Source organism: Sapajus apella, unplaced genomic scaffold (genome assembly GCF_009761245.1).
Source record: "Sapajus apella isolate SASKATOON/1434 unplaced genomic scaffold, GSC_monkey_1.0 scaffold75, whole genome shotgun sequence".
Lineage (NCBI taxonomy): Eukaryota > Metazoa > Chordata > Mammalia > Primates > Cebidae > Sapajus > Sapajus apella.
In genome coordinates this window covers 1306490-1317299 of record NW_022437015.1, presented here as the reverse complement: position 1 = coordinate 1317299, position 10810 = coordinate 1306490, and positions in this window count along the sequence as shown.

Here is a 10810-nt window from a genome sequence, read left to right as displayed (position 1 = left end):
TGAAATTTAAACAAAAAATACAAAAGATAAATGAAAGAAAAAGCTGGTTCTTTGCAAAGACAAATGAAATTGATAAACCATTATCAAGATTAACCAAGAAAATAAGAGAGAAAATCCAAATAACCTCAATAAGAAATAAAATGGGAGCTATTACAAACTGACACTACAGAAACACAAAAGACCATTCAAGGCTACTATGAACACCTTTATGCATATAAACCTGAAAACCTAGAAAAGATGGATAAATTCCTGGAAAGATACAACCCTTCCAGCTTAAATCAGGAAGAATTAGATACCCTAAACAGACCAATAACAAGCAGTGAGATTGAAATGGTAATTTAAATGTTACCAACAAAAAACAGTTCAGAGCCTGATGGATTCACAGTAGAATTCTGCCAGACATTCAAAGAAGAATTGGTACCAATTCTATTGACACTATTCCACAAGATAGAGAAAGAGGGAACCCTCCCTAATTAATTCTATGAAGCCAGGATCACCCTAATACCAAAACCCAGAAAAGGACATAACCAAAAAAGAAAACTACAGACTGATATCTCTGATGAACATAGACGATAAAATCCTTAACAAAATGCTAGCTAACTGAATCCAACAATATATCAAAAAGATAATCCACTATGATCAAGTGGGTTTCATACCAGTGATGCAGGGATGGTTTAACATACGCAAATCAGGATACACCACATAAACAGAATTAAAAACAAAAATCACATGATCATCTCAATAGATGCAGAAAAAGCATTCAACAAAATCTGCCCTTTATGATTAAAACTCTCAGCAAAATCAGTATACAAGGGATATACCTCAATGTAATGACAGCTATCTATGATAAATCCATAGTCATAATAATACTGAATGGGGAAAAGTTGAAAGCATTCCCTCTGAGAACTGGAACAAGAAAAAAGATGTCTACTCTCACCACTCCTCTTCAACATAGTACTGGAAGTCATAGCCAGAGCAATCAGACAAGAGAAAGAAATAAAAAAGAATTCAACAAAGTCTCTAAATACAAGATTAATGTACACAAATCAATAGCTCTCTTATACACCAACAGCAACCAGGCTGAGAATCAAATCAAGAACTCAACCCCTTTTGCAATAGCTGAAAAAAAAAGAAAAAAGAAAAAAGAAATATACCTAACAAATGAGGTGAAAGGCCTCTACAAGGAAAACTACAAAACACTGCTGAAAGAAATCATAGATAACACAAACAAATGGGAAACACATCCCATCCCAATGGATGGGTGGAATCAATATTGTGAAAATGACCACACTGCCAAAAGCAATCAATAAATTCAATGCAATCTCCATCAAAATACCACAATTATTCTTCACAGAATTAGAAAAAACAATTTTAAAATTCATATGGAACCAAAAAAGAGCCTGCATAGCCAAGGCAAGACTAAGCAAAAAGAACAAATCTAGAAGCATCACATTGCCTGATTTCAAACTATACAATAAGACCATAGTCACCAAAACAGCATAGTACTGGTATAAAAATAGGCACATAGACCAGTGGAACAGAGTAGTTAACCCAGAAATAAAGCCAACTACTTACAGCCAACTGACCTTAGACAAAGCAAACAAAAACGTAAAGTGAGGAAAGGTCAACCTTTTCAACAAATGGTGCTGGAATAATTGACTGGCCACATACAGCAGAATAAAACTGGATCCTCATCTCTCCCAACTTATACAAAAATCAACTCAAGGTGGATTAAGGACTTAAATCTAAGACCTGAAACTATAAACATTCTAGAAGACAACATTGAAAAAATCCTTCTAAACATTGGCTTAGGAAAGGATTTTATGACCAAGAACCCCAAAGCAAATGCAATATAAACAAAGATAAGTAGCAGGGATTTCATTAAACTAAAGAGCTTTTGCATGTCAAAAGGAAGAGTAGCAGAGTAAACAGACAACTCACAGAGTGGGAGAAAACCTTCACAATCTATACATCTGACAAAGAACTAATATCCAGAATCTACAACAAACTCAACAAATCAGTAAGAAAAGAACAAAAAATCCCATCAAAAAGTGGGCTAACGACATGAATAGACAATTCTCAAAAGAAGATATGCAAATGCCCAACATATGAAAAACTGCTGAACATCACTAATGATCAGGGAAATGCAAATCCAAACCACAGTGTAATACCACCTTATTCCTCCAAGAATGGCCATAATCAAAAAATTAAAAAATAGTAGATATTGGCATGGATGTGAAAAAGGAATGAGTTAACAGTATTCACAGTGACCTGGATGAGACTGGAGACTATTATTCTAAGTGAAGTAATTCATGAATGGAAAACCAAACATCGAATCTTCTCACTGTTATGTGGGAGCTAAGCTATGAGGATACAAAGGCATAAGAATGATACAATGGACTTTGGGGGGAAGGGTGAGTGAGGGGTGAGGTATAAAAGAGAACAAATAGGGTGCAGTGCATACTGTTCGGGTGATGGATCCACCAAAATCTCATAAATCACTACTAAAGAACTTACTCATGTAACCAAATACAACCTGTACACCAATAACTTAAGAAAATAATTTTAAAAATTGAGCTGAAGTATGCAGGCACAATTAACTCTTCTTACTGACTTAAGTAAGATGTAACCCATATCACTGGCCTTATTAGTACAATGGTGTCCGCCTGTGCAAAGTGATTTTCATAGAGTTGACCAGTGAAATTCTACATTAGCACCAATAGAAATGTAATGTGGTTTTAGCCAGGCACAGTGGCACACACTTGTAGTCCCAGCTACTTCTGCGGCTGAGGCAGGAGAATCGCTTGAGCCCAGGAGTTCAAGGCCAGATTGGGGCAGACTATTATTTTAGTGTGGCCCTATCTCTTATAATAATAATAATAAATGGGCAAAGGACACAGACACTTCTCAAAAGAAGACATACAAGTGGCCAACAAACACAAAAAACTGCTCATCATCATTCACCATCAGAGAAATGTAACTCAAAACCACAATGAGATACTATCTCATACCAGTCAGAATGGCTGTTTCTAAAAGGCCAATCTACTGACAGTATTATATAGATCATTTAGGCAGACAATTAACAGATATGTTTCATATCCAATAAATATCTTGATATTGAACCTAAAGCTTTGATATGCTAAAAATTATACATACAGAAGATAATTGGTGCACATCTATCCAGGTTCAAATGGATCCCACCAGGCATTGCCCAAAATTTCCCAACATTCTTCAATGTCATAAGAAAGGACTCCAACCTAACATTGAGGGCCTAATGTGCAGGAGCCTTCTAATAATTTACCCTAACACTTGAACACTACTATCTTGCCAGTGAAGAAACCAAAAGAATGACAAAATTATTTCAGTCAACACTTCGTGATAATCAACAAAATCGTTATCCTTTACTTCCCAGTAGTACCTAACCCAAATACCAACCTGTCAACAATTTTGCATGAAGCTACCCGCTTTACTATAGTGGACCTTGGTTCTGCCTTTTTCAGGGTGCAAAAGAGTAGGTACCTTTTTGCCTTTACACGAGCAGGTAAAACATACCTGCTTTATCATGTGCCAGGAGCTCAATGACATCTACTACTATTTTTCCTTTGTCTTCAGTCAAGATTTAAATGATTCAAATTTCTCTTGTAATTAAGTTCAGATACAACATGTAGATGGTTTCCTACTTTGTTTAGAGAATGAAGAAGCCCATATAAATAGGTACATTTACTTGATCTCAGCCTTAACAGAAAGAAAACAGTTAGAAAGGACAAATTATAAATTTGTACAAACACTGTCTATTTTTTTTAGGACATAGCCTAACTAAGGAGGAACTGAAAACTCTCTTCCCATAAAGACTATGGAAATGATCTTAGACTCCTCCTTAGAAAGTAAAAATTGATAGGACATTTAGGTTTGAATTGAATATTGCAGATTATATTTATAAAGATTTTTTCTAGTTTTTTTCCTCAAACTTTTAAATGAGTTGACTAAGTCCAGAATAAAATACCAATGCCTTTGAAAACCCAAAAATGAGTAGGCCTTCTGTATCCTTAAGAAATCTCCACGACAGCCTCCTTTCCAAGTCATTCCCAACAATAAAAACCTTCTTTGTTTACTTGTGCATGAGGACAAATTCTAGGGCTTCAAGGAAAACCATCAAATGAATACTGCATACTCTAGGCTCAAACTTGATGCAGATGCAGATTTATCTACTTTTCTCCAGGGCAATAGCTGCCAACATGAAACTTGATGTTTCTGTTGAATTACTTCTAGGTTCCATGTTTTAGCTATGGTTCTCCAAAGAGTAGATGCATTAGTACTGACTGAGAACAAACAATACATTTCAGTCTGCCAGTTAACATCTTATGGGATTCTTTTTCTCTCTTCCTCTTACGATTTACCAGTGCCACAAACTAAATTGTGCTACTATTGCATAAATATGAATCCTTTAAATATAAAATGAATTGGTTTTTAGCATATAAAAAAGTTGTGCAACCATCACAACTTTTACTCACTCCAAAAGGAAAGCTCATACCCATTAGTAATCATTCACCATATTTTCTTCAATGTTTCCTTCTAATAGTTTCACAGTCTCAAGTCTTACAAATTACAAAATCTGTCACTTTGCTTGTTACGGATTTAGATTTTATCTTCCTGAGACAATTTTATTAGATTGTGTCTGTCTGGGAATTTCACCATGTCATCTAGGTTATATATTTTAATGGGATACAATTTGTTATAGTATTTCATCATAAGCTTTTAAAGATAACTGCAGAGTCAGAAGTAATTCCAATTTTTCAATCCTCATTATTGTAATTTAGGCCTTCTCTATTTTTTTTCAAGGTCAATCTACCTAACTCTCTCTATTCTCTGAATCTATTTTGAAAATCAACTAGTGATTTCATCAATTTTCCATTTGCTTTTGGTTTAGCTCCTCTTGTATTGCCTTTTGTTTTTTTTCTTTTTGAGACAGGGTCGTGCTCTGTCACCCAGGCTGGAGTGCAGTGGTACAATCTCGGCTCACTGTAACCTCCACCTCTCAGGTTCTAGTGATTCCCCTGCCTCAGCCTCCCAAGTAGCTAAAATTAGAGGCACCCACCACCATGCCCAGCTAATTTTTGTATTTTAGTAGAAATGGAGTTTACCATGTTGTCCAGGCTAGTCTCCAACTCCTGACCTCAAGTGATCTGCCCACCTCAGCCTCCCAAAATGCTGGGATTACAAGTGTGAGCCACTGTGCCAGGCCAGTTTTCTCTTTTATTTCTATCTCACTTTTTTTTTTAAATATCTTTCCTTTATTTTTGTACTGGCACTTAGAGTTAAAAATCTCTAATTACATTCCAAGTGGAATTACTACCCCTGTCCAAGAGACCTCAGAGAGCTGCCTTGTCTTCCACATGAGGTCAAAAGAAGAAGAGACCATCAATAAACCAGGACCCTCATTAGACACTAAATATGTTGCTGACTTGATCTTAAAGGTCCTGGTCCCTATAAATAAACATATGTAACTTATGCCTAGTGAATAGTATTTTGTTATAGTAGCCCAAATATAAATCTCTTTGGGTAGTATTATTACATTAACAGTAATAATTCCTTAATACATAAGCATAAAATATCATTCCATTTTCTGTCCCCTCTTAAAATCCTTTGATCACTTTTGTAGTTTTCCTTAGAGTTAACTGGACATAACTTATTACTCAAGATAACTTTGTCCAGAACAATGTCATGGAGAATTTCCCCATTCTTTCTTGTACTGTTTTTATAATTGGAGGTCTTAAATTTATTATTTTCAATTCATTTGGATTTGATTTTTCTATATGGAAAGTTATGGGTCTAGTTTTATTCTTCTGCATATGGATATCGAGTTTTCCTAGCACCGTTTATTAAAGAGACTGTCCTTTTTCAAATGTATGTTCTTGGCATCTCTGTTAAACATGAATTCATTGTTGATTTATGTATTTGTTTCTGAGTTCTCTATTCTGTGATCTATATGTCTATTTTTATGCCAGTATGCTGCTTGGGTTACTACAGCTCTGTAGTATAATTTGAAGTCAGGTGATGTGATTCCTCCAGTTTTGTTATTTTTGCTTAGGATATCTTTGGCTATTCTGGGTCTTTTTTGGGTCCACATAAATTTTAGGAGTTTGTTTTCTATTTCTGTGAAGAATGTTGTTGGTATTTTGATAGAAATTGCACTGAAACTGTAGATTGATTTCAGTAGTATGGGCATTTTAACAATATTGATTCTCCCCATCCATGAACACAGAATATTTTTTTCGTTTGTTGAAAATGAGTTCACTGCAGATGTATGGACTTATATTTAGGTTCTCTGTTCTATTCCATTGGTCTATGTGTCTGTTTTTATGTCAAATACCATCATGTTTTGGTTACTGTAGCTCTGTACTGTAACTCAATATGAGATGTGATTTCTCCAGTTTTGTTCTTTTTGGTCAGAATGGCTTCATTTATTCTAGGTCTCTTGTGGTTTCACAGTTACAGGATTGTCTAAGTCATTGGTCACTGCATTAGGGGACACCCCAAGCACAGGAATGCTGTGAATATTGTAGGCTTACAGAGGTACTGCCTTGTTGCTGTTTGGTAAGATCTGGAACCATTCTGTAGATTCACGGGTAGACATATTCTCTTCCCTTTCTTCCCCCTGAACAAATAGTCTCTTTCGCCATACAGAGCTGTTTAGAACTGGGAGATGGGTAACACAAGCACCCTGGTGACCATCACCACTGAGACCGTGCTTAGCTAAACCCAAAGCCAGCATAGCACTGGGTCTCACCCAATGCCCATGTTGAAGACTGCATTGTTACCACTATTGTTCCCCAAGGGCCAAAGAGTTCTACAATCAGCAGGTAGGAAATAGAGCCAGGCTTGGATCCTTCCATTCTGGGTAATAAACTCATGTCTTATTTTCCTTCGTCAGTGCCTAGTTCCTTGCTCTTATGCTAAAATCAGATACTGTGATCATTCACTCAATTTTTGGTTTTTACAACGTTGTGTTCTTGTGTGTATTCCTTCAGGAGGGCGGGGTGGGGGGATGATCACTGGAGGATTCTATGCAGCCAACCTGCCCTTCTGCTTTGCCAGCATTCTTCACTGTTCTCCTTCTAGGACACCAATTATTGGTATGCTGATTGATTTCGTGATGTCCCATAGTTTTAAGGTTCTATTCATGCTTCATCAATTTTTCTTTCACCTTCTCAGACTGGACCATTTAAATTTCTCAATCTGTGAGTTCTCCAACTTTCTATTCTTGCTGCTCAAATTTGCTGTTGAGCCAATAAACTGAAATTCTTTCCACTTATTGTCTTTTTCAGCCCCAAAATATGTATTTTGATTTATAAATTATATCTTTTAACATATTCTCTACTATTCGTATACTGTTCTCTAGGTTTCTTTTAGATCTTTGAACAAATTCAGACTTGATTTAATGACTTCTAACACAAGCATACTGTGGATATACTAGAATAAAGTATATATAAACGTAAGTATAAACATAAGTATAAATAAAGTATAAATAAACACAAGCATACTGTGGATATACTACAATAAAGTAAATATCACAAAAAGGCGAGTCACACAAGTTTCCCAGTGCATGTTTACAATATACTGAGGACTATTAAGTGTGCAACAGCATTATTTTTTAATCTAATTAATATTCTCTTAAATTAAAAAAAAAATGTTATTGCTGATGAGATTCTAATCCTTCAGCAAGTCAGGATATTTTTGCTGTGGGAGGCTACTGCAATGGTGTTGGTTGATGCTGATGAATCAAAGTGGTGGTTGCTGAAGAAAGCTATTGTTGTGATGTTCCTTGAAAATTAAACAACAGTGATATTTGCCACATCCTTCCTTTCATGAAAGATTTCTTTGTAGTATACAACACTGTCTGACAGCATTTTATGTACAATCGAACTTACATAAAATTGTTATCAGCATTCTTAAAACCTGCTATTTTTTCACCTAAAGTTATATCATATTTTAAATCTTTTGTCATTTCAATAATGTTTAGAGCAGTTTCACCAGGAGTATATTCCATCGAACAATTGTTTTCTTTCTTCATTCATAAGAAGCAACACCTGACCCATTTAAGTTTGATCATAAGATTACAGCAATTTAGTAACATTTCAGTCTCCACTTCTAACTGTTCTCTTCTGATTTCTACAAAATCAACAGTTACTTCCTCCACTGCTGTCTAGATCCCCTCAAAGTCATCCATCATGGTTGGAATCAACTTCTTCCAAACTGCTGCTAAAGTTAATATTTTGATCTTCTACCATGAATCATAAACGTTCTTCATAACATTTATAATGATGAATACTTTACAAAAATTTTCAGTATGCCTTACACAGATTCATCTGAGGACTCAGTATTCTTCTGAGGACTCAGTATCTAAGCCTTCTGAAGTGTATTTCTTAAATTACAAAATGTGAATGTTGAAATTACTACTTGATCCACTGTCTGCAGAATGAATGTTGTATTAGTAAGAATGAAAAAAAATTAATCTTAATTAGAGTTCTTGGCTTACTAGGTGCATTAATGGTGATTAATAACTTTTTTTTTTTTTTTTTGAAACAAACCCTTGCTCTGTCATCCATGCTGAAGTGCAGTAGTGCTATCTCAACTCACTGCAACTTATGCCTCCCGGGTTCAAACAAGTATGCCTCAGCCTCACAAGTAGCTGAGATTACAAGCGTGTGCCACCATGCCTGGTTAATTTCTTTTTGTATTTTAGTAAGGTCAGGGTTTTTCCTTGTTGGGATAATATTTTTAAATAAAGACTTTTATTTGCAGTTGTTGCACTCATCAATAAAATGACATATTCACTAATCAATCTTCAAACAGATGTGCTGTCAGCAGGATATTCTTCTATTGGCACTCCATTTCCAGAGAACTGAAGACATAGGACCTTGCTCTGGATTAGGCGTTAGCTTGAGGGTATGTTACAACTTGTTTGATCTTCTATATGAATCACAAAAATGTTCTCCACATCAGCAATAAGGCTGTTTGGCTTTCTCAATATTTTTGTGTTCAGTGAAATAACACTTTTAATTTTCTTGAAAAATATTTCCTTTGCTTTCACAACTTGGCTATTTGATGCAAGAGGCCTAGATTTCAGCCACTAAGCCTGCACCATGCCTTCCTCACAAAGTTTAATCATTTTCAGATTTTAATATAAGGTGAAGAAAGCGCAAGTCTTCCTATCACTTGAACAATTAGAGGCCATTTCAGGATTACAGTGTCTCCTGTTTTCTTTTTAAGACAGAGTCCTGCTCTGTTGCCCAGGCTGGAGTGCAATGGCATAGTCTAGGCTCACTGCAACCTCCACTTCCCGGGTTCAAACAATTCTCCTGCCTCAGCCTACCAAGTAGCTGAGACTACAGGCACATGTCATCACACCTGGCTGGTTTTTGTATTTTTTGTAGAGATGGTGTTTCACCATTTTGGCCAGGATGGTCTCAAACCCCTGAACTTGTGATCCACCCACCTCAGCCTCCCAAAATGCTGGGATTACAGGCGTGAGCCATCGTGTCCAGCCTTCTATTTTCAATATGGTTCTGTCTCAGGAAATAGAGAGGTCCAAGATGGAGAAACAAGATGAGGTAACAACTCATTAGAAAAACAGTCAGAACAAACACATTTGCTGATTAAGTTCATGATTTTACATAAGTGAGACTCATAGTTCAATAACACAATAATAGTAATAAGAAAGAATTCTGAAGAAAGTTCATTTACTATACCTAATATAATAAAAAGTTTAAAATTAACAAAATGTGATATAGGACACAAAGTCAACACAATGCTGTTGGAAAAACGGCACCAATTCACTTGCTGGATGGAGGGTTGCCGCAACCTTTTGTTTTTTTTACAAAAACATGACTAAGCTTTACAATTCCTTGGATAATTTAATTCTAAAGATTTTATTTTTTGTTAGATATTGTAAAATGGATTTTCTTGATTTCAGATAGCTTGCTGTTTCATTATAGAAACATTTGTAGTTTGTTTTTGTTGCACTTGTATTCTCCAATTATATTCAATTCCTTTGTAGACCTCTGTACATATGATCATGTCATCCGAAAAAAAAAAGAATTAACTCTTTCCAAGTTAAGCTTTTAATTTTCTGGCCTTATGGCTGTGGTGAAAACTTCCAGTACTATGTTGAATGTAAGTGATGAGATTCTGCATTTTTAATGTTTTTTTTATTTGAGGAAAAGCTTTTATGTTTTCCCCTCTGAATAATACGTTAGTTCTAAGTTTAAAAATCATGGCATTTATTACACTCGTGGCCTAGAATTCAGCTACTCAGCCTTTAACATGCCTTTCTCACCAAGCTTAAGCATTTTTAGAGGCCATTTCAGGGTTACTGTTTGTCTTATTTTCAATATGGTTAGTGTCCCAGAGAATAGGGAGACCCAATTCTATGTCTAAATATTTGAATTGTTACCATGAAAATATTATAAATATTCTGAAATGCTTTTATGGCTTTTATGACTGAGAGGATCATATGGTTTTAATCCTTTCTTCCGTTAGTCTTCTGTTAGCATAACGTTCATTTGCATATGTACAATCATTTGCATCACTGGGATGAATACCACTTATGAAAAATTAAGTGTTTAGTGTACTGTTGAATTCAACTTCCTAGTTTGTTGTAGAGGATTTTTGTGTCTATGTTCATTATCGATATTGGCCTCTGGTTGCCTATTATTTTTTAAATTTGCTTTATTAATTCATTATGTCACAATTCTAATTGTATTTATAGAATTCAGTGTGATGTTTTCATATGTATTTAGGTTGTATATTA